We start from the raw sequence: 22,881 nt of genomic DNA, 5'->3' as shown, positions 1-22,881 counted from the left end.
TTCTTTCTTTTCTTTATCTTTCTTATACTTGTTATCTTTTAATATTCTTATTTTTCCACCTACAGGCAGATCCTAGAGTTTTTAGAGAGCAACAGGATTCTTTAAGCATGTATCAACAGAACAAATCAAAGGAAAGCAAATCTAACTTCTTTAAGCATGCTACAACAGATATAAATCAAGGAAAGCAAATCTAACTTCTTTAAGCATGCTACAATAAACATAAATCAAAGGCAAGCAAATCTTAACTCTCTAAGCATGCTACAATAAACATAAATCAAAGGAAAGCAAATCTGAACTCTCTAAGCATGCTATAATCTGTTCATGCACATCTTAAAGCAAAGTGAAAGCAAAAATCAGCATACTACACTTGTAAAAATCTGCACTTAAGCTCAATAAAATGCTTAAACAATTCTACAACTACAATGCATGAATAAAGTCTAATAGCAAAACAAGGAAGACTGCTCATATTCGTAAACAGCAAAACAAAGAACTTAACATGCTCGCACACAGCAAAACAAAGGGAACTGCTCATGCCCAACTCGTAGCAAATGAAAAACTGCATACGTTCAACTAATGATAAATGAAAAACTGCATACGTTCAACTAATGATAAATGAAAAATCTGCACATGTTTAGCTAAGGTTAAATGAAATCTGCACATGAATTCTGTACAATAAGCTTAATAAAATCTGCTCATGTGCCTAAGGTGGGCAAGGGAACTAACTAAAATTGAAATGCATGTAAACATCTTTAGACTACTCATGATCGTTTAATGAGTACACCTCATATGTAATCAGTGAATATTAGCAACACTACTAATGAGATAAACAGGGAACTAAGTATCTGTTAATCATACTAGTAACTAATATGACCGTTAATAATTAGTTACACCAACTGATACTCTACCAAAATATTTAGAGTTGGTATAATCAGTTGGAAACGACTCATGCTCTTCCTTAATAAATTGATACCAACAAGTTAAGTCGAGCGGTGATAAACTTCCTCAACTAATAGGTTATGCCAACTAGATAATTATTTGGAGTTGCTCTGATTAATTAATGACCCTTCTCAATTAAGAAAGCCAAACCTTCCTTTCTTTTTTTTTTTTTTGTGATCCCTTTATGAAACTTACGGCAGCAACACAAAATCCCTAAACATGCTTCAACTTTAACCATGTCATGCTCCAATAACCCAACAAAAGATCTGTAACTACTATGCAAGAGAAATCTAAAATCTGAACCATTTCCTGCCCATTGTCTAGCAACAAAACCCAAATCTGCAAGGTTACATATAATCCGATCATGCCCATTAGGGTAGCAAAGAAAACCTAAATTTGAGATGCTGATCATAGGGGCTGTAAAATGAAATACTAATTATAAGAGCTGTGGAATGAAATGTTAATGACAAGGGGTTGTAGAATCTACATAACATGCTTGATCTACAAACATGCTTGCTCTACAAAAATGACAGCATGCTTCAAGAGAAAACCTTCTTTACAAAATGCTTCGAAAACCAAAGAAAGACTCAAGAATCCGAAACCTCAATTCACTGCAGCAAGCTTCAAAATCAACTAGTTCCCAATCCTCAATTCACGGCAACAAGGACAGGAAATCTCGAAATTACTCTTACCGCAGGTGAGTAGCTACTTACAGCGTGTTCTTGGATTCAAACCGAGAAGAAAGGAAGGTTCTAGGGTTCCTGAGAAGTCGAGCTCTCAGTCTCTTCTTGTGCTCACGGCTTCGCCTCGACGAGGGAACCTTGTACTAGTGAAGAACCTCCGGAGAATCCCCTCGCCGGCCGCCGGAATTGTGCCCTAGCTGCGGTCTTGTTTCGCCCGAAAGAGGAAGCGCTGACGCCGCGTGAGAGGAGAAAGGGAAATTAGGGCTCGGGAAAACTTTCCCCTCTAGTTTTTTTTTATTATCAACTATTGCTTATATATACAATTCGTTCTTTCCTTAATTAACATAATCCACTTGCTCACTTGGTCTGCTGGGTTTTGACCGAGTCAAAGGTCGCGGTTTCAATTCCTCAGCTGCGCCCTTTTATTTCAATTTATTTCCGATTTCCTTACTGCTTAAATGTATTTTGTTCCCTACTTGATTAACAAAACTCCCGTGGAACAGTTGGCTGGCTAGATTAGGTTAAGGCTCGGTTCAGGTCCGAGGTCCATGGTTCGAATCTCGACTTGAATATTTTTTTTTTTGTCGAAACTTCCTTCGTTTAGTAAAAATACTAAATGACCTCCAAAAATTGCATAAAATTTCCTAAAAATCTATAGAATATTTCTATAGCATTTCTAAATATTTTTAAGGACTTTTAGAACTTGAAATAGGGAAAGTTGGGTCGTTACAATCTAGAAGTTGAAAAAAAAATTAATGTAATATTTAATAAAGAAAATAATCTACCTAACTTAATTAATAGAAATAATGATCAAAATACTAAAAACATAAAAGATGATGAAATAAGACTCGACCCAAGTGAATTAGAAGAACCAATTTCTATCCCTAACATAAGAGCACCTAGGGTAAGATCTAACCACCCACTTGACTAAATTTTGGGTAATCCAGACCTAGGAGTTTGAACTCGATGATCCTATAGAAAACTAAGTCAAATACCCCTTATATCCAAGTTTGAACTCAAGACTATAGAAGAAGTCCTACCTGATTTGGATTGAACAATTACAATACAAGAAGAACTAGCTCAATTTAAAGGAAATCATGTCTGGGAACTAGTACCTAAACCTAAAAATAAATCCATAATTGCAAAATAGGTCTTTAGAAATAAACTAGACGACAAAGGAGAAATTGTGAGAAATAAATCTAGACTAGTAGCTAAGTGGTTTAGCTAAGTAGAAGGGCTAGATCATAATGAAACCTATGTAGCCATACTTGAGTCTATCAGGATGCTGTTAGCCTATACAGCACATAAGGGATTCAAGTTATTTTAAATGGATGTAAAGTTCGCATTTCCTAATGGATTCATCAAAGAAGAAGTATATGTAAATTAACCTCCAGGATTTGAGGACCTAGACCACCCAAATCATGTTCTTAGGTTAAAGAAAGCATTATATGAATTAAAACAAGCTCTTAGGGCTTGGTATGAAAGATTATCAACACACCTAATATATAAAGGGTTTAACTAAGGTCAAATTGACTCAACCTTATTTGTTAAAATCTTAGAAAAAGATATCTTTATAGTCCAAATCTATGTAGATGACATAATATTTTCTCAACCAATATCAATTTCTTAATAGAATTCATTAAATTAATGGAAAGTGAATTTGAAATGAGTTTAGTAGGTGAACTTAAATTTTTCTTAGGTTTACAAATATAATAAACCAAAGAGAGTATTTATGTCATTCAAATAAAATCTGCTAAAGAATTAATTAAAAAAAATTAGAATGGAAAATTCTAAAAACATTAATACCCTAATGACAATAAATGTAAAAATTAATTTTGACTTAGAAGGAAAATCAGTAGACTCAAAGGATTATAGAAGTGCAATAGGGAGTCTGTTATGCTTAACTGCAAGTTGACCTAATATTTTATTTGTAGTTGGTATGTGTTTTAGGTACCAATCATCTGCAAAAGAATCACATTTAACAAGTATAAAAAGAATACTTAGGTATATTAAGGGCACTCTAAGTGTAGGACTTTGGTACCCTAGGACTAGCATATTTGACTTAGTTAGATACTCTGACTCAGACTATGCTGGGTGCAAACTAGATAGAAAAAGTATAAATGAAAGCTGCCAACTTCTATGTCAATGTCTAGTAAGTTGGTGCAGTAGAAAGCAACAATGTGTTGTCTTATCCAGTACTGAAGCAGAGTACATAGTTATGGGAGAATGTGTACCTCAAATTTTATGAATGATGCATACTTTAAAAGACTGTCAATTAAAATACAAAAATACAAGTCTCAATTGATAACATAAGTTCAATCAACTTAAAAAAAAATCTAACACATCATTCAAGAACTAGACACATAGAAGTCAAACATAACATATAAGGAATCATATAGTTAGGAGTGACATTGTACTCAACTATGTTGAGTCCATGTCAAACCTAGTAGATATATTCACTAAACTCTTACTTGAGCTTAAGTTTAGTATATTTAGAAGACAGTTAGGAATGTGTATAGTAGAATAGGTTACTTTATAACTTACTTATCTTTAATTTTTTAATTTTTGTTTTAAAGTTCTATTTTTCTAAATTTTTAGTTTTTTAAATTAATATGTTTTCAACTGTAAAATCCTATCTTTAAAAAATAAATGTTTTCAAATAGAGCTATGGACTTATACTATGTTTTCCCCTAGAAAGCATGAACCTATAGATTTAAGAAACCAACATCCAACAAGCATGAAGGACTACCTTGCTTGTGATTGAAAGTACTTAGAACAATGTCAGATGCTTAGGACCTTACCTAGACTTTAGAATGCTTATGTTAGTGCATCAACATAAGTCTGGGCGAAAAATACCAATGCAAATTGATCAAGTTAACTCATCATGCTTAGTCCAACTATCTTCTACTAGCTAGCTAGTAACTAAAGGTTAGACATTTTAATGAGGATAATAGATGAAGGATCATTAACTATTATTTTCAAAATTAATTATTTTTGTTTTTACAAATACTCAGACTCTAAGGTTGTACTCATTCTATTAACTTTACCTAATTTTTTATTTTTTTAAAGTTTTTTAAAAATAATTACTTAAAAGTTTTTCAATTTCTTTAAGGAATTAATGGAGGGAGAGTTCTTTACAAATCTTTTCTCAAGTTATTTTTGATATATGTCAAAGGGGGAGAAAAAGATTAAAATTTAAGTAAAAGTTAATTTTTTTTTTGTTTTTTAAAAACCTAAGCATTTTCTCAAAGTAAGTTTTTCAAAATTAAGTATTTTTCAAAAAGAAAATTTTAAAGGTTAGATATTTTTCAAAGTTTTTTAAAGTTAAATACTACTTTTCAGAGGAACTTACAATTAAACATTTGTTTGAGAAAACCTTGAAGAGCGTTTTTTTATATAGTTAAGAAATTTTAAAGTTTAAAAAAATAATTGAAAATTCTTACTTGTATAGATCTTTAGTTATTCTTAACTATAGTTATGCTTTACTTTTTCTTTGAATTGTGTTGTCATAATAAAAAAGGGAGAGATTTTTAGAGCAGGAAGCACCATATGATCAAATATAAGTTTTGATAATGGTAAAAGATTTAAAATTAAGGGTTATTGTGGTTCTAATAAAGTTTGACTGAGTGTGTAGGAAAGTCTTAAGTGAGTTTAGGTAAGGTAAAAGTCCAAGTGAATAGTAGGCAGGTGGAAAGCTCTAGTTACGGCTAGGCAAGGAAATCCTAATCCGAGGGATTGAGCGGAAGTATTAGTAGGTCAAGGACATCGAGTGAAAAATCTTACGAGTTGAGGATAGCAGATGGAAGTCCTGGAGGTCACAAACACCAAGCAGAAGACTAGATGGGTCGGGGATCGGACGACAAATGCAAAGTCGTGAAGTCTCGAATGCTGAGCAAAAGTCTAAAAAGTCTCTAGGACTGGTTTGATATAAGGTAAACTCTCCTGAGAGGAGTAGGTGAGGATGCATTCTCCATTAAGAAAATAGTAGGCATTAATTCGACCTAAGATTTTAGCCAAATCCAAAGTCAAAACAAGATAGTCCCGAGATTGACAAATATTAATTAATGAATATAATTTTATATTGTGATAACTCTATTTTGAAGGATATCTTTAGTATTTGGACTAGCATATTTTGCAAGAGCTGAAATACATAAGATAGCCTTAGGTGAATAGTGCTCGAGGTGCCTCAAAACTGCCAGAGGTGCCTCGGAGATGCACAAGGCGCCTTGGATAGGGTTGAGGCACCCTCACATAGATAGCATTTGAGAATAAAGTTAACTCTGTGGGGAGGCACCTTGGAATGCATGGAAGGCAACCTAGAAGCACATTAGAGGTGCTTTGGAGTGCCTGGAAGGCGCCTTCATGAGTATAGAAATCACAGTATGTAGAGGTTATCGAGTCTGAGGGGCATGGGATTAAACTGGCATTGGAGGTGCCTGGGATGAGTTTAGAGGTGCCCTTAACACCTTATAAAAGCACTATTCGGCGACCATAAAGAAAAATTAATAAGCTGCAACTTTTGATTTCAATTCAATGCTTAAACACTCAAACGCTCGTCACTTTACTCCAACTTTCGACTATGACACAATAATGTTATTCCGACGACTGAAAGCATAAATCTCCAAATCTTTAGTTATTGGTATAATTTTGTTTATAGCACTTAAACTATTATCACTTTGTACTTGTACTTATTTGGAATTATTAGTGGATTTTTCAATGAAAATGATCGATGATCGTGGGTCTTGGAGTTGAAGTCGCTACAAGCTCCAAAGCAAGTAAAAACAACCTGTTAGCTTTTGTCTCTATTGTTCTTCTTTTGAATTCTTTCCTTCCACTGCATCTAGTATTGATTTATGAAAAACATGAAACACCCACTAGTGCTATTCACCCCCTTCTAGCACTTTTAATCCTACAAATGCCCAGAGGCATGACTATGTGATAGGATAGGTAGGGGCCATGCCCCACGTATAAAAGGGGCCCTTCTCCCCTTTTTTGATCTATCCTTGGTTTGGGGGCTCCATCCCCTTCCTTTGGGAAGGGTTTTTCCATCTAAGGAAAACCCTAGAACATCTTTCTTCTAGCCATCAATGATCTATCCTCTGGAGCAAGAAAACAATCTGAAGACATCTACAATGCAACACTAAGCATCTCTTCTCCCATATTCTCTAATTTTTGTTGTATTAATGCTTTATTTGTGTATTTGGTTTGCCGTTCCTTCTCCATGAAGTAGATTCTCTGATTTTAGAATGTAGGAAGTAGTTATAATGTGATATTGGTGTTTGAACTATTTCCTTGTTCAATGAAGTGTTTATATGTCATGTTCTATGTGTGTTGTACTTTGTAAGTGTTTGATAAAATGTGTGAATGATGTAAACATATAGATGTGAGGGATTAGTCACCATGTAGAAGAGGTACTTTGTATTGTATGACTAGGGGGCTCGGTGAAAGAGAGTATCCCTTTAATCAAACTTTCCAGAGGATCACCTTGAATTGGGGGCTAATTCTCCGCAAGGGATTCGCTAACTAAGATATTAATGGTTTTACACTAATTTAATATTAGGAAGTGACTTGTATAATATAGAAATTGTATGACCAGGGGGCCCTCGAGTATCCCTTTAATAGAACTTTCTATGTTACCTCTTGTACTTAGTAACATTGAATGAGAATAGTGTAAACACCTTGGTGTAGCATTTAATCCTTGTTAGGAAGTAATTGTATAATCGGGGAACCCTTAATGACAGAGGGTTGGATCTTTAACTAGACTTTTTAGAGTTATTTCTTTACTAAATGACGTTGAAATTATTATAGTTTACTAGTAATTAGGTTAGGATCTCTACATGAGTGTAAGCATGGAGGTAAGGAGATAATCAATATATAGAGACATTAACTAGCATCATAGTGAAACCGAAACCCTAGAAACTTCGTCGAAAATCAATTTCTCTCTTTAATCCCTCTCTTTTTCTCTCTCAACTCTCTCTTCCTCTCTCTCTCTCTCTCAACCTTAGTTATCAAGACTTTACTCAACTTTTGTCCGTCTAATTAACTCGCTATGTGAAATCAACCAGTGCTTAGTTAACAATCTCTGTGGATCGATATTTTTATTACTTGACCATAAAACCGTGCACTTATGGTTTGACATCAAGTTTTTGGCACTATTATTGGAGACTTTTTTTTATTAACATTAGTTGATTAGCATATGAGTTATTATATACTTGTTAATAGATTTTTCATTTACTTGTTTTTTTATGTCTATATTTTTCTTTCTTGCAATTTTAATTCTATATTTTAGGTAATTATGTTTAATAACATCCAATGAGCTTTGACATGAGAGACATGCCTTTAAAAGAATTCTTCGTACCCTTTTTGCAAGATTTAGATTGCCTATTGTGGCACTTCAGATAGAAGTTGATAACTTTTAACTTGACCTATATTTGATTATCATGATATAAAGTCACAAATCTGGAGGAGAAATTTTAGAAAACCCTTATATTCACCTGGATACATTTATAGTGTATTGCAATATGGTGAACTGTGAAGGAGAGACTCTACAGATGCTATTGGATTGTTAGCATTCCCTTTAAGTATCAAAGATAAAGCAAGAACTTAGTTGTACTATCTTCCTCAATAAAGAATAACAAGCTGGGATCAATTGGAGCAACTATTTCTGAATCACTTTTTCCCTCCCAATAGAACAACATATATGAGTAATAGAATCCAAATCTTTGCTTAGGAAGATGGGGAAACAATATATGAAGCATGGGGCATATTTAAGGGTTATTTGAGATAGTGTCCTCACATTGCTTAGATAAATGGCTGGAAGTGCACATAGTTTATATTGAGATTACATTTTTTAGTAAGAGGTTTTTGGATTTAGCTATAGGAGTTTCTTTGATGAATAAAAGTTTGGATAAGTGTACAAATTAATTGATCAAGTAACAATAAACCTCCAAGATTGGGCAACTGAGAATGTGATGACATCTTCCTCAAAAATTCTAGAAGTGTGAGACATGAAGGAAAGTGTGCCTATTAAACAAGATGCAGTGCAACCACCCAAAAGCTTTGAAAATCATGAGTCATAGAATGAGAGGTTCAACAATTAGAGGCTAAGTTAAAAATCTTGACTTCAAAATGGTTTAAATAATGCCTCCCTCCTACCCAATAAAAGTCTAGTGAAAATTGTAAAGTTTTAAAGTTGAGAAGTGGTTGGAATTCCAATGAATTTTTAGAACAATATGGGTATGAATTCAAGGATAATTACAAAAGTTAATAAGAAAATCTAACCTTGATCCCTCCAGTCATGATTTATAGGTCACTGGTACCATTCCCTCAGCGGCTAATGCAATCAAATCTAGACAAGCAATTTGGATCTCTACCACAAGCTCAAAGAGAGTTTAGAGAAAAGAAAGACCAATTCCTCCTAAGACCTCTACCAATTCCTTTTCCACAAAGGCAAGTGACAACTATAAGCAAAGAAGAATTTAGCAAAATCTATGATGATAATTTAGTTGCATGCAAATTTGTTAATTTAAATAAAGATGATGAATTTTCTGATGATGATGAATTAGCCACTTGCAATCTTGTTGGAATACTTAACAATGAATATTTTTATAATGAAAATAATCAATTTGAAATTTCTAATGAAGTTGTTGATCCTCCAGTTGATGATAGTGATGTAAGTGGACTCTTCACCACTTATAATGATGATGTGGTGGATAAAAGTGTAGGGGCTTGTGCTACGAAAGCAACACACAAAGAATCACCTCCTTTGATCCCACAACCACTTGATACTAAGAGAGTTGCAAGAATTGAACAAGTTATGGAGAGATAGCAAATCTCCAAGAATCATCACCTTTAGTTACACTACCACCTGTGCCAGAGTTAGAACCATCATTTGATATTGAAGAAATCACATCCACATGTTTATAACTTTCAGGTATCATTTAGCAATGCAAGATTAGTATTTCTTGTGATCTTTTAGAAAACTTCATAGAGGTACCTATAATTAATTTTGTTGGTTGTGATTCAATTTTTAATACATGTTTCATCAAATTTAATATGGTTCCACTTGTGGGAGGTATGTTTTTCCTGTTGGTGTATAGGTTTTCATTAGGCGGGGATTTGGAAGCTTACACTGAACTATCTTCGCCCTATGGAAAGAACTCACAAGGAGACGAAGATGGAGATATTGGTGATATAGTTTATTGATTGTATGATGATAGCTCTCTCCATAATAAAATGGGTGATTAGAAGAAAAGTTCAGAAGTTTCTCACTTCGGCCAAAACTAGATTTTGAAAAGCCCAAAGGGGTCAAGTTAATGACCTAAAATAAGTGCTTCTTGGGAGGCAACCTAAGTTCTTTTTTATTTTCATTTATGTTTTCAGTTTCTTTCTAGTTTCTTTTCTTTCTTAATAGTAACCCAAATCCTCTGCTTATTTTTTCTTATCTATCTTCTTTTTGTTGAATTCAAAGTTTTGGATAAGGGCACCCTCTAGATAGAGGGGTGAAAGATTTAGGCATTTGACACACATCACTTAGTAACCCTCCTTTCAAATTCTCCTCCATATTATATTTTTAGTTTTCATTGAGATAATGAAAGATTTAAGTCAGGGCATCACATCATGATTGTATAGTTTTTTTTTCATATTTCTTTTTACATAATAAAATTTTTTTAGTTGCATCATTCATCACTTCATGATTGTTTATTCCTTAATGAAAAAAAAATGCTAGAACACTTGTTCTAAATTTCAAGTGGTTTATTATTTACTTATGGTACTAGTATGTTTAGTGATCATCTTTTTCTATCCATGGTAGCATGAAGTGAGTAATATTTTTACTTTAGGAGTTTGAGTGTTGGCCTTATTTTAGGATCTATTTTCATTTTGCCTAATTTTAATGGTAGATAACTCTCAAAATAATCAAGATTCATAGAACTAGACTAGTACTCGTGTTTCTAAGGTGACCTCTCAATTACATTTTGGTTACTAGAGAATCTCAGATCATGGAAACTCATTTGAAAAAAATCAAAATCCATGTAGTTGTTTTTTGTTTTAGTGCTACATCAAACAAGCACTATTTAAAAAAAAGGAATAAAGGATATAAAATAGTTGTTGTGAGTAGAAACTAACAATTTACCCCTTTGAAACTGAGTTAGGTTACTGGAGAAATAAATATTATGTTTCTCTTGATTATGAGTCATCCTTTGAGAACTTGTGTTGTATAAGAGGGATGAACCATATGTGTAGTAGGCAAGTGCCTATTGCTAGATGAATAAGGAACACAGTTATGATGACTTGACTAGGTTTAGAGATTGAAACTTGAGAAACTTAGGCCACTATTGCACTGAGCACGGAGAACTATTTCATAGGTCATACTTGAATAATTTTTGTATCTTGCTCACCAATGAAATCATTTGATAGGATTTGATTGACTCACTAGGGATTACAACATACCGTCTACACACATAAATCTAGATTGTAATTTTTTACTTGAGGACAAGCAAAGGTTTTCTTATCTGGGGGTGTGATGTGCGTAGGTTATACATGTTTCTAGGTATTCTTTTATGCACATCTACTTGTATTTCATGAGTATAATCTATGTTTATTAGACCCCATTTGATTATAATGTCTTACTTCTATCCTATTTATTCGAAGATCTCTCTTTGCTTATTTTGATTGGTAAGACACAATTTGGAATGAAGAATGGAGCAGAAAAAGACTCAATACGGGCTAGCCAAACACATGAAATGTACATGAAGGCAAAACTTTCAAAAGACTTTTAATCAAGGAATAAGCTCTAGCTATGTTCCTTGACACGTGTATATTCCTACGGAAGAAATTTGATGGAAAACCGAGCTAAAACAGATTCTAGATCCTCTAAAACATATGGGTGATTCTTATAAGCATGACCGTGTGAAAATCTGGCTCAATCAAGTGTTTCCTACGACCTGGCTATTCCTTTTAGGAACAATCATGCCTTTTTTAGACACGACCATGTCAAATTCTAGATTCTTCTACACTATGAACCAAAAGTACAATAACCATAACTGTAACGACCACTCTTCTTACTACTACTCTCTAAGGGCGACCGTTACCTAACTACTACTCTACTTACTAGTGTCACTGACGCTATTATTAGAATCAGTTAGATTTATCACGGTCCTAGAGGAATTCCTATCGAAAAATTTCAACAGAATCTCCCCTGTACCGGTAACCAAATCCATAGTACATAAGATACATACGCAGCCACAGGTGACTGGAACACATTTTCCACAACCACGCAGTTATAAAAACAACAGTAAAAAAAAAGGACTACTCCAGTAAAAACAACCAACTATATCACTCCACAAATAATAAAGGAAACTAAATAGACATGCGGAAATAAACTCAACTACAATCTCACAACTTCATAATAGTGTAAAAGAAAAGAACTAAAGCATAAACTCTAATCAAATAGGTCCTGCAGGTTTGGTAGCACCCTCTGGATCTCTCCATAGTCCAGATATCACACACCTTCATCACCACCACCATCCTGTCGCCTCCCTTTCATATCTTAGCTTTTCCTTTATCTGCAGTAGGAGGAAAGAAAAAAAGATCTATAAGCGAAACGTTTAGTAAGTACTAATCTATCTCACAAAAACATCGAAGTACATAAAAGTAATGCAATAATACTGAAACTGTAATGCTAACGCAAAGCTGCATGTACTCATGGTATATAGAAATAAAACTGAATACTAAACATGCTCACTAACTGACAGGAAAGTAATGAAACTACTACTGTAGACTTAGAATTAAAGAACTAAACTTTTATTGATTCTAAGCATAAATTTGTTTCATTTTCTTATATCCTTACACTAGAAATTAATCTTTTAATTTCTCTTTCACTTTCTTCTTCTTGTTCTTTCTTTCTTTTCTTTTCTTCTTCTTTGGGCCCAGGCTTAGTACCATCTTTATTTTGCGCGCTCTCTAATAGTGATTGGGGTAGCGAGCCTCTAGCCCTATGAGTATAAAGACCTCGGTCTTACCAGGGCCAAGACCTCGGAATTGGTCACCTGGATTTGTTTAACGACAACCTCGGAAGTCGGGTACTAGCCTCTTACTTTAATTTACTTGTTATCTCTTTTTAACTAGACTTTAGTCTTTTTCTTTACTCATGCTTCTTATAATTCTTTATTGGAGCCTATTAGAATCCTATAGATATATCTAACAAGTATAGGATTACAACTAACCAAGCATGCTATATAAAAATAACATAAAGGAAAGCAAATCTGAACTCTCTCTAAGCATGTTATCAACAAGGAAAGAGAAAAGCAAAATCTGAACTTCTAACATGCTGTAAATAAAGGAAAAGAAAGCACATCTGAACTTACTAATCACGCTATAGAATAGGGCAAAAGAAAGTAACTTTGGGCCTTCTAAACATGCTATAAAATAAGGCAAAAAGAAGCAAATCTAATCTTACTAATCATGCTACAAAATAGAGCAAAAGAGAACTAATTTGGACTATCTAAACATGCTCTGATAAGAGCAAAAGAAAGCTAATTTGAACCTTCTAAACATGCTGTGATAAGAGCAAAAGAAGCAAATCTAATCTTACTAATCATGCTATAGAATAGAGCAAAAGAAATCTAATTCAAACTTGCTAATCATGCTATAAAATGGAGCAAAAGAAAGTAACTTTGGGCCTTCTAACCATGCTGTAAAATAGACAACAGAATGCTACTTTAAACTTTCTAAACATGCTATAAATAAAGCAAAAGAATACAACTTCAGGCTTCTTTAACGTGCTATAAAATAGGCAACAGAATGCTACTTCAAACCTCCTAAACATGCTATAAATAAAGCAAAAGAATATAACTTCAGGCTTCTTTAATATGCTATCCAAAACTAATCCCTAAACAACCTTAACTCTGTACAATATGATCTTAAAGCAAGGAGATTCAAGCATAAAACACAACTCAAAGAATTCAACAGCAAGCCAAAAGAATGTATCCTTAGATGAACTCACGGCAGCAACATGAGGTAACCATAGCAATCTGTACGGTATGATCCAAAACAGGGCAGCAAAGAACCAACCGGAAACTCAACTGTGCATGGCAAAATCCCTAGCAAAATTAAGGATATGATGCATAACACAACAACCCTAGCATACAATTCTACATGCTCAATCAAACTAAACAATTTATTAATCCTTCTTTGAAACCCACGGCAGTCATCCTAAGCCCCTAAATTCAATCACTTTCAAAGAATGATTCGGAAACAAGGAAAGCCACTTATCCAAGGTTCACCGCCGAATTCATCCAACCAGGGAACTCACGGCAGATTCACATCAAGGGGAACTACAAATCCGAAAACAAGGAAACGAAATCCAAAGATTCGGAGCAACTCCTACCACAGGTGAGTAGTACTTACACTTGCTTTTAGGACTTACAACCGGAAGGAGGCAGCTAGGGCTTCGCGGAGATGAAGACTTCGGCTTCTCCTTTGTGCTCACGCGTTCTCTTCGACGAGAGGAGCTCGGATCTGCAAGGTTCACCGGAAGAAGACCTTCGTCGGCCATCGGAGATGAAGCTAGGGCTTCGTATCTCTTCGCTCGGTAGGAACGGCGCCGTCGCACGTGAGAAGCAGAGGAGAAGAAAGGGTTTCGGGAGAAAATATCTCATAATTCCTCTTAACTTATCCTTTTATAACTAGGTCTAACTTTGTTCTTTACTATAACTTTTATATATCTCGCTTCATACTTATTAACAAACCACACGTAGCCCAGTTGGTTGGCTGTGTCCGGTAGGTTCAGGTTCGGTCGGAGGTCTTGGGTTCGAGTCTCACCTTCAACAATTTTTGTCAAAACTTCTTTCTTTTTGTAAACCTACTAAACGACCTCTAAAAATTGCGTAAAAATACTCTAAAAATTTCTAAAAATCTCTAGAATATTTTAAAAGCATTTCCAAATATTTTTATGGATATTTGGAACTCGAAATAGGGAAAATTCGGTCGTTACAATCCCCCATACCTTATAAAAAGTTCATCCTTGAACTTAGAGTAGCTCTGGATACTTCTGTCTCATACTGTCCTCCCGCTCCCAAGTGATTTCCTCGTGCTTCTGGTTCTGCCAGATGACTTTCACTAGTGGTACTTCTTTATTTCTTAATCTCTTAACTGCTCTGTCCACTATATGTGTGGGTCTTCTCTTATAACTAAGATCTTCTTGGATCTGCACTGACTGAGGCTGAATCACTTGGCTCGGGTCATGGAGACACTTCTTTAGCATGGAGACATGAAATACCTTGTGTATTGCTGACATGTCTTGTGGCATGTCCAACTTGTAAGCTACTTTCCCAATCCTCTCTATGATCAGGTAAGGTCCTACATAGCGAGGACTTAATTTGCCCTTCTTGCCAAATCTCATCACTCCCTTCATAGGAGCGACCTTGAGGAAAACTGAATCCCCTACTTGGAATTCAAGTGGCCTACGGTAGGTGTCAGCATAACTCTTTTGTCTACTCTGGGCAGTCTCAATTCTCTGTCTGATTTTCTGAATAGCCTGAGTGGTCTCGTCTATCAGCTCTGTCTAAATGCCCAGCTCTACTTTCATCTCTTTTCTCTCTCCTGCTTCTTGCCAGCATATGGGTGATCTGCATTTCCTGCCATATAGAGCCTCATAAGGTGCCATCTTGATGGTGGCCTGATAGCTGTTGTTGTAGGCAAATTCAGCTAAGCACAGGTACTTGCACCAACTTCCCTTGAAATCTAGTGCACAAGCTCTGAGCATATCTTCTAAAATCTGATTCACTCGCTCTGTCTGTCCATCAGTCTGTGGATGGAAAGCTGTGCTGACCTTGAGTTTGGTGCCTAGTGCATTCTGAACGCACTCCCAAAAGTGTGAAGTGAAGCGCACATCTCTATCAGAAATGATAGATTTAGGAACTCCATGAAGTCTGACTACCTCTTTAACATATAGCTGGGCCAACTGCTCTATAGAGTGTGACACCTTGATGACTAGGAAGTGAGCAGACTTGGTCAATCGGTCTACTATTACCCATATCGCATCATATCCATTGGTGGTTCTTGGAATACCTGTTATGAAATCCATGGATATATCTTCCCATTTCCATTCTGGTATTGGAAGAGGCTGAAGAACTCCTCCTGGTCTCTGGTGCTCTGCTTTGACTCTCTGGCATGTCAAGCAGGTACTGACATATTTAGCAACGTCTCTCTTGAGTCCTGACCACCAGAACCTCTGTTTCACATCTTGGTACATCTTGGAAGAACCAGGATGCATGGAGTATGGTGTGTTGTGAGCTTCTTCTAAGATCTTCTTCCTCAGTTCTACATCATGGGGCACGCAAATGCGACTCCCCTGATAAAGAATCCCGCTGTCTGTTACTCGAAACTTTGATTTGCCTTCTTTCTGTAACCCTTGCTTGATTTTCTGGATGTCTGGATCTTCACTTTGCTTTCTCTGTATCTCCTCAAGCAATGTGGACTCTAAGGTCAACGCAGAGAGTTGCCCTTCAATAATTTCAAGTCTAAAATCCGACAACTCCTTCTGCAGTGGCAGGGCTAATGATGACAAAGACGTCAGGGATGCACTGGATTTTCTGCTGAGTGCATCTGCCACTTTATTAGCTTTGCCTGGGTTGTAGAGGATTTCATAGTCGTAATCTTTGACCAACTCCAGCCACCTGCGTTGTCTCATGTTTAAGTCCTTCTGAGTGAAGAAGTACTTAAGACTGATGATCTGTGAAGATTCTACACTGAACTCCATACAAATAATGTCGCCAAAGTTTCAGTGCAAAAACCACAGCTGCCAGCTCAAGATCATGAGTAGGGTAGTTCTTCTCATAATCTTTGAGTTGTCTGGAAGCATAAGCTATGACTTTTCCTTCTTGCATGAGTATAGCTCCTAAGCCCATCTTGGAAGCATCACTGTAGATGTCGAAACTCTTGTCACTCAGTGGAACAGTCAGAATGGAAGCACTGATCAATCTCTTCTTTAGCTCTTGGAAACTCTGCTCACATTTATCTGACCATTCGAATCTCTTGTTCTTTCTGGTGAGGGCTGTTAATGGAGAGGCTATCCTGGAAAAGTCCTCCATGAATTTCCTGTAGTACCTAGCTAAACCAAGGAAGCTTCTGATCTCCCTGACGTTCTTGGGTCTACTCTAGTTGTTGACCACTTCCACTTTGGCTGGATCCACTTAAATACCTTCTTTAAAAATAATGTGACCTAAAAACGCCACCTAATTTAACCAGAACTCGCACTTTGAGAATTTAGCATAAAGATGCTTTTGCTGCAGAGTCTGCGGTACCATCCTCAAGTGCGTGTCATGCTCCTCTAGGGTCCTTGAATAGACCAGAATGTCGTCGATGAATACGATGACAAATTTGTCAAGATATTCTCTGAACACCCTGTTTATTAAGTCCATAAAGACCGCAGGTGCATTAGTCACTCCAAAAGGCATGGCTACAAACTTGTAGAGCTCGTATCTGGTCCTGAACGCCGTTCTGGGTATATCTCTTTCTTTCACCTTCAGCTGATGGTACCCAGAACGTAGGTCTATCTTTGAGAACACTGTTGCTCCTCTTTATTGATCAAATAAGTCATCGATCCTGGGAAGGGGGTACTTGTCCTTAACTGCTACTTTGCTCAGCGTTCTGAAATCTATGCACATTAGCACGGATCCGTCTTTCTTCTTAACGAACAACATGGGAGCTCCCCAAGGTGAGTGACTAGGGCGGATGAAGCCTTTCTCAAGCAGCTCCTGAAGTTTCTCTTGTAACTCTTCCAGCTCTACTGGAGACATGCGATACGGAGCTTTTGAAATTGGACTGGTTCCAGGAACCAATTCAATCTCAAATCCACTCATTTATTGGGAGGTAGTACAGGTAGATCTGCTGGGAATACCCCGGGATATTCACAGACCACCCGAAACCCTTCTTTCTTACCTTCTTTCTATTCTTCTGCACTTACTTGACTGGGGTCTCTGTTTCCCCACTGTCTTGTCTTCTATCTTGGCTGGCTTGAACTATATAAACTCCTCATAGTGCTTGTTGGTGATAGAACTCTTCATAGAACTCTAACTGAAAATCTGCCCAACTCATCTGATCAGCCGCTCTCTTGGTCTTTATCCTCTCCCACCACATATGAGCATCCCTAGATAGGCAGAAAGAGGCGCACTTGACCTTCTCGACTTCTGGCCAGTCAAGAAGCTCCATAGTGCTCTCTAGTGTTTTAAACCAAGCCTGGGCATCCCAGGGCTTAGTCGTGCCTGAGAAGCTCTCTGGTTTCAGCTTCAGCCACTGGGTGAGGTATGCTTCTTGTCTTCTAGGTGTTGTGGCAACTTCCAGGGCAACTGTTGGGTCTTTAGTCATCACTGGGGTCTCCACCTTAATGGTTGGGGGAGTGGGAGGAGCTGGCTTCTGATTGGTCATTAATTGGCAATCACTTGCTGCTGCTCGCTACTTGTCTCTGAAGTTAGGCAACAACTTCAGAGAGATTGGGCTCAGTTGATCTAAGCTCTTCGTTCTCCTGATCTTGGTTCTTAGTACGAACGGTAATGGGACATCCCTTTTCTTAACATCTAATTATGCAAAGAAAAGGACTTGGTATCCTCTCTCTAACCCTTCTAATCATACATAAATATGAATAAAGAAAAGGGAAACTAAATCTTCTATCTTACTTTAGTACTCAAAAAAACAAGTACTCTATACTGCAGTTAATAATAAGGAAAGCAATAAAAGAAAGAATTTAAATACTTTCTTACTTGGAGACGGCGAGGATGATGCTGATGTGTGTGTGATGCTGGAGAATGGAACACTGCTCTGATACCAACTGTAACGACCACCCTTCTTACTATTACTCTCTAAGGGTGACCGTTACCTAACTACTACTCTACTTACTAGTGTCACTGACGCTATTATTAGAATCAGTTAGATTTATCACGGTCCTAGAGGAATTCCTACAGAAAAATTTCGACAGAATCTCCCCTGTACCGGTGACCAAATCCATAGTACATAAGATACATACGCATCCACAAGCGGCTGGAACACATTTTCCACAACCACGCAGTTATAAAAACAACAGTAAAAAAAAAAGGACTACTCCAGTAAAAACAACCAACTATATCACTCCACAAATAATAAAGGAAACTAACTAGACATGCGGAAATAAACTCAACTACAATCTCACAACTTCATAATAGTGTAAAAGAAAAGAACTAAAGCATAAACTCTAATCAAATAGGTCCTGCAGGTTTGGTAGCATCCTCTGGATCTCTCCATAGTCCAGACATCACACACCTTCATCACCACCACCATCCTGTCGCCTCCCTTTCATATCTTAGCTTTTCCTTTATCTGCAGTAGGAGGAAAGAAAAAAAGATCTATAAGCGAAATGTTTAGTAAGTACTAATCTATCTCACAAAAAACATCGAAGTGCATAAAAGTAATACAATAATACTGAAACTGTAATGCTAACGCAAAGCTGCATGTACTCATGGTATACAGAAATAAAACTGAATACTAAACATGCTCACTAACTGACAGGAAAGTAATGAAACTACTACTGTAGACTTAGAATTAAAGAACTAAACTTTTATTGATTCTAAGCATAAATTTGTTTCATTTTCTTATATCCTTACACTAGAAATTAATCTTTTAATTTCTCTTTCACTTTCTTCTTCTTGTTCTTTCTTACTTTTCTTTTCTTCTTCTTTGGGCCCATGTAACGACCCAATTTTCCCTATTTCAAGTTCTAAAAGTCCATAAAAATATTTGGAAATGCTTTTAAAATATTCTAGAGATTTTTAGGAATTTTTAGAGTATTTTTATGTAATTTTTGGAGTCCGTTTGGTATTTTTACCAAGAGGAGAAATTTAAAAAAAAAAAAAAGTTGTAGAAGCTAGGTTTCGAACCCAGCTCCTCGGACCCAAGCACAACCGACCCGACCAATCGAGCTAAGCTCGTTTTGTTAACTAAATATGGGAATAAATTTATTTAAGGTATAGTTTCGATTTAAACCCTAGTATAAAAAAAAAGGAATTTAGGTTTCTTTTCGGAAAATCAAAAACTTCTCTCGAAATTTCTTCTTCTCACGCGACGGCGCCGATTCCTGCTCGGGCGAAACCTCATCACCTCCTAGGGCTCTCTCTTCGGCGCCGACGAAGGGCTTTTTCCGGCGGGTCCTCGACCGTGTGCGACCACCATCGTCGAGGAGGATCGGTGGGTGCAAGAAGAAGCCGAAGATCAAGCTCCTCCGAACCCTAGAATCCTTCATCTTCTTCGGTTGTAAGTTAAAGAAGCAAGGTGAGTTGCTTCTCACCTGCAGTAGGAGTAGTTCCGCGAGCTTTGATTCTTCTTTGTTTGCTTTCGGAATTTGTAGTTTGATTTTAGGTAGATTCATTCGGACTGGGTGATTTTGTTTCACTGAGTTGTTGTAGGAGTAGTTCCGAGTTTTGATTTGTTTTCCTTACTTTCGGTTTGTGTTGTACAGAATTCATGTTGTTTCCGTGAGTTGCTGTGCAGTTCGGGGTTTGTTGTCCTAAGCAATGAGCATGAAGAACAATTAGGATTCTAGGTTTCCAGTAGCAAATGGTTTACAGCAAGTTTCCCTTTCACCGTGAACCTCACTACAGATCAAGCACATCTAATTAATAAGACAGCACCTATAAATAAACAGCAAGGAATAAATCTAGTTTAATACTTGTGAACTAGATTGCCAGACTAGTTGACATGAATAAACTTAATAAATCAGTATAAGTGTGAGGAATAAACTATGTTAGTAGTAGGTTCCCAAGGTTAACATAAACTAGTTCAATTACTGCTTTCTATAAGTTGGTAGTGATGCTATTATATTGTTTGTTTCCCAAACTAGTTTACATCTATTCCCATGCAATTATAGAACCAGATTTGAGTTTTGTTGGAGCTGTATTTATTTTGGTTGTGCTGTATGAGTTTTTGGACAGAAATGGCAGCTTATAATCTCACTCGTTTTAAGTGTTTTATCATGTTTTATCATATTCAGATTTGATACTGTGCTTGTTTATTGAAGATTTCCATGTGTGCAAGATTAATCTTATTGGAGAGGTTCTTGTGTTGTGGAATTGGCTCCTGTTGGCTTCAGATTTTTGTATCAAACATCTAGTTTTCTTTGTGTAGCAGTAGGCGTGCACAATTAATGAAGCATGAGCAGATTTTTAGTTGCATTTAGCTCATAGAATTCTTGTTGATTAGAATAAATGGTCATATGAACAACCTCTAATTTCCAGAAAGCAGTTTGTTTCTGTTTAATTACAGTTAGTATATCTTGAGCATGCAATTATTAGTTCTTTGTTATTACATGAACATGAGCTTCTGTCTTTAAGAACTATAAGCAAGAAAGACTAAGGTCTAGACTTGATTTCAATTCCAGAATATTGAATATCAAAAGCGCACACAAGGTGTTTGCTTAAATGCCAAGTAAGGGCAAGTATAAAGAAGTTATAAAGAAAGTATTTTACTTTTTAAAGGGCATGTACCGGACACAAGATCCAAGGGATGGGCTCCAAGTTGCCCCTAGGCACATGGCCTAGAAGTATCTTAGTAGTTTCGGGATTAGCTACCTCGATTCTTATTAAGAATGCGCGCAAAGTGGTACAATGCCGGGCCCAAGAGAAGTTGATTATTATTATTTTGAAGTATTAAAGTATAAGTTTTGAAACAAATGAAACAAGCTTCAAATATGTTTAGAATTAGAAAGTTTAGTTTCTTGTTATTTGAAGCATGCAGTAGTAGTTTCAATTGTTTCCTTGCTACTAGATTATTCAGCATGTTTAGTAGTTTTACATGTTTAGTAGCTTTACATGTTTAGTATTTCAGTTAGTATGATTCCTTTATTGGATTATGAGCATGATTAGCTATACATGTTTAGTATTTCAGTTAGTATGATTCCTTCATTGGATTATGAGCATGATTAGCTATACATGTTTAGTATTTCAGATAGTATGATTCCTTTGCTATATATGAGCATGAGTAGTTTTATATGTTAGCATTCAGTTTTAGCATGTTTTTGTTTATATACATGCATATCGAGTTTTTGTGAGTAGATAGCGCTACTAAGCTTTATGCTTATAGACTGCACTTCCTCCTACTGCAGATAAAGGAAAGGAAAAGATTTAGCAAGGAAGGCGACAAAGTGGTGGTGATGAAGGTGTGTGATGGCTGGACTATGGGGAGATCAAGAGTTTGCTAAGGAATTGTTAAGACTTTTTTGTTTAGAGTTCTTTAGTTTTCTTTAAATGCTATTATGAGTCTAGATTGTAATTAAGTTTATTCCGCATTTGTAGTTGGGTTCTATTGAGGGTGTGATATTGTTGTTTGCTATTATTAGGGTAGTTTCCTTCTTTTATTTGTGATATTATACTGCGTGGTTGTGAAGATATATGTTCTAGCCGCCTGTGGCTGAGTATAGTTTGTTTGTATTGATGATTTAGTCATCGGTACAGGGGAGATTCTGCCGAAATTTTTCGGTAGAGATTCCTCGTGATTTTTAATTATACCGGTTAAGTAGAGTTAGTAGTTAAGTAACGGTCACTCTTAGAGAGTAGTAGTAGTAGTAAGAAGGGTGGTCTTTACAGCCCAGGCTTAGTACCATCTTTATTTTGCGCGCTCTCTAATAGTGACTGGGGTAGCGAGCCTCCAGCCCTATGAGTATAAAGACCTCGGTCTTACCAGGGCCAAGACCTCGGAATTGGTCACCTGGATTTGTTTAACGACAACCTCGGAAGTCGGGTACTAGCCTCTTACTTTAATTTACTTGTTATCTCTTTTTAACTAGACTTTAGTCTTTTTCTTTACTCATGCTTCTTATAATTCTTTATTGGAGCCTATTAGAATCCTATAGATATATCTAACAAGTATAGGATTACAACTAACCAAGCATGCTATATAAAAATAACATAAAGGAAAGTAAATCTGAACTCTCTCTAAGCATGTTATCAACAAGGTAAGAGAAAAGCAAAATCTGAACTTCTAACATGCTGTAAATAAAGGAAAAGAAAGCACATCTGAACTTACTAATCACGCTATAGAATAGGGCAAAAGAAAGTAACTTTGGGCCTTCTAAACATGCTATAAAATAAGGCAAAAAGAAGCAAATCTAATCTTACTAATCATGCTACAAAATAGAGCAAAAGAGAACTAATTTGGACTATCTAAACATGCTCTGATAAGAGCAAAAGAAAGCTAATTTGAACCTTCTAAACATGCTGTGATAAGAGCAAAAGAAGCA

The 22,881-nt window shown here is 36.2% G+C and overlaps 1 non-coding gene across 1 annotated transcript; it reads right to left on the bottom strand.

The window, feature by feature from the left end:
* Window positions 1–8,317: 8,317 nt before the first annotated feature.
* Window positions 8,318–8,422, bottom strand: LOC121978966. Its single transcript, XR_006111276.1, has one exon. It is a non-coding gene; the product is annotated as a small nucleolar RNA R71 (small nucleolar RNA).
* Window positions 8,423–22,881: the final 14,459 nt, after the last annotated feature.

Source organism: Zingiber officinale, chromosome 4B, assembly GCF_018446385.1.
Source record: "Zingiber officinale cultivar Zhangliang chromosome 4B, Zo_v1.1, whole genome shotgun sequence".
Lineage (NCBI taxonomy): Eukaryota > Viridiplantae > Streptophyta > Magnoliopsida > Zingiberales > Zingiberaceae > Zingiber > Zingiber officinale.
This window is presented reverse-complemented; position numbering and strand designations above follow the sequence as displayed.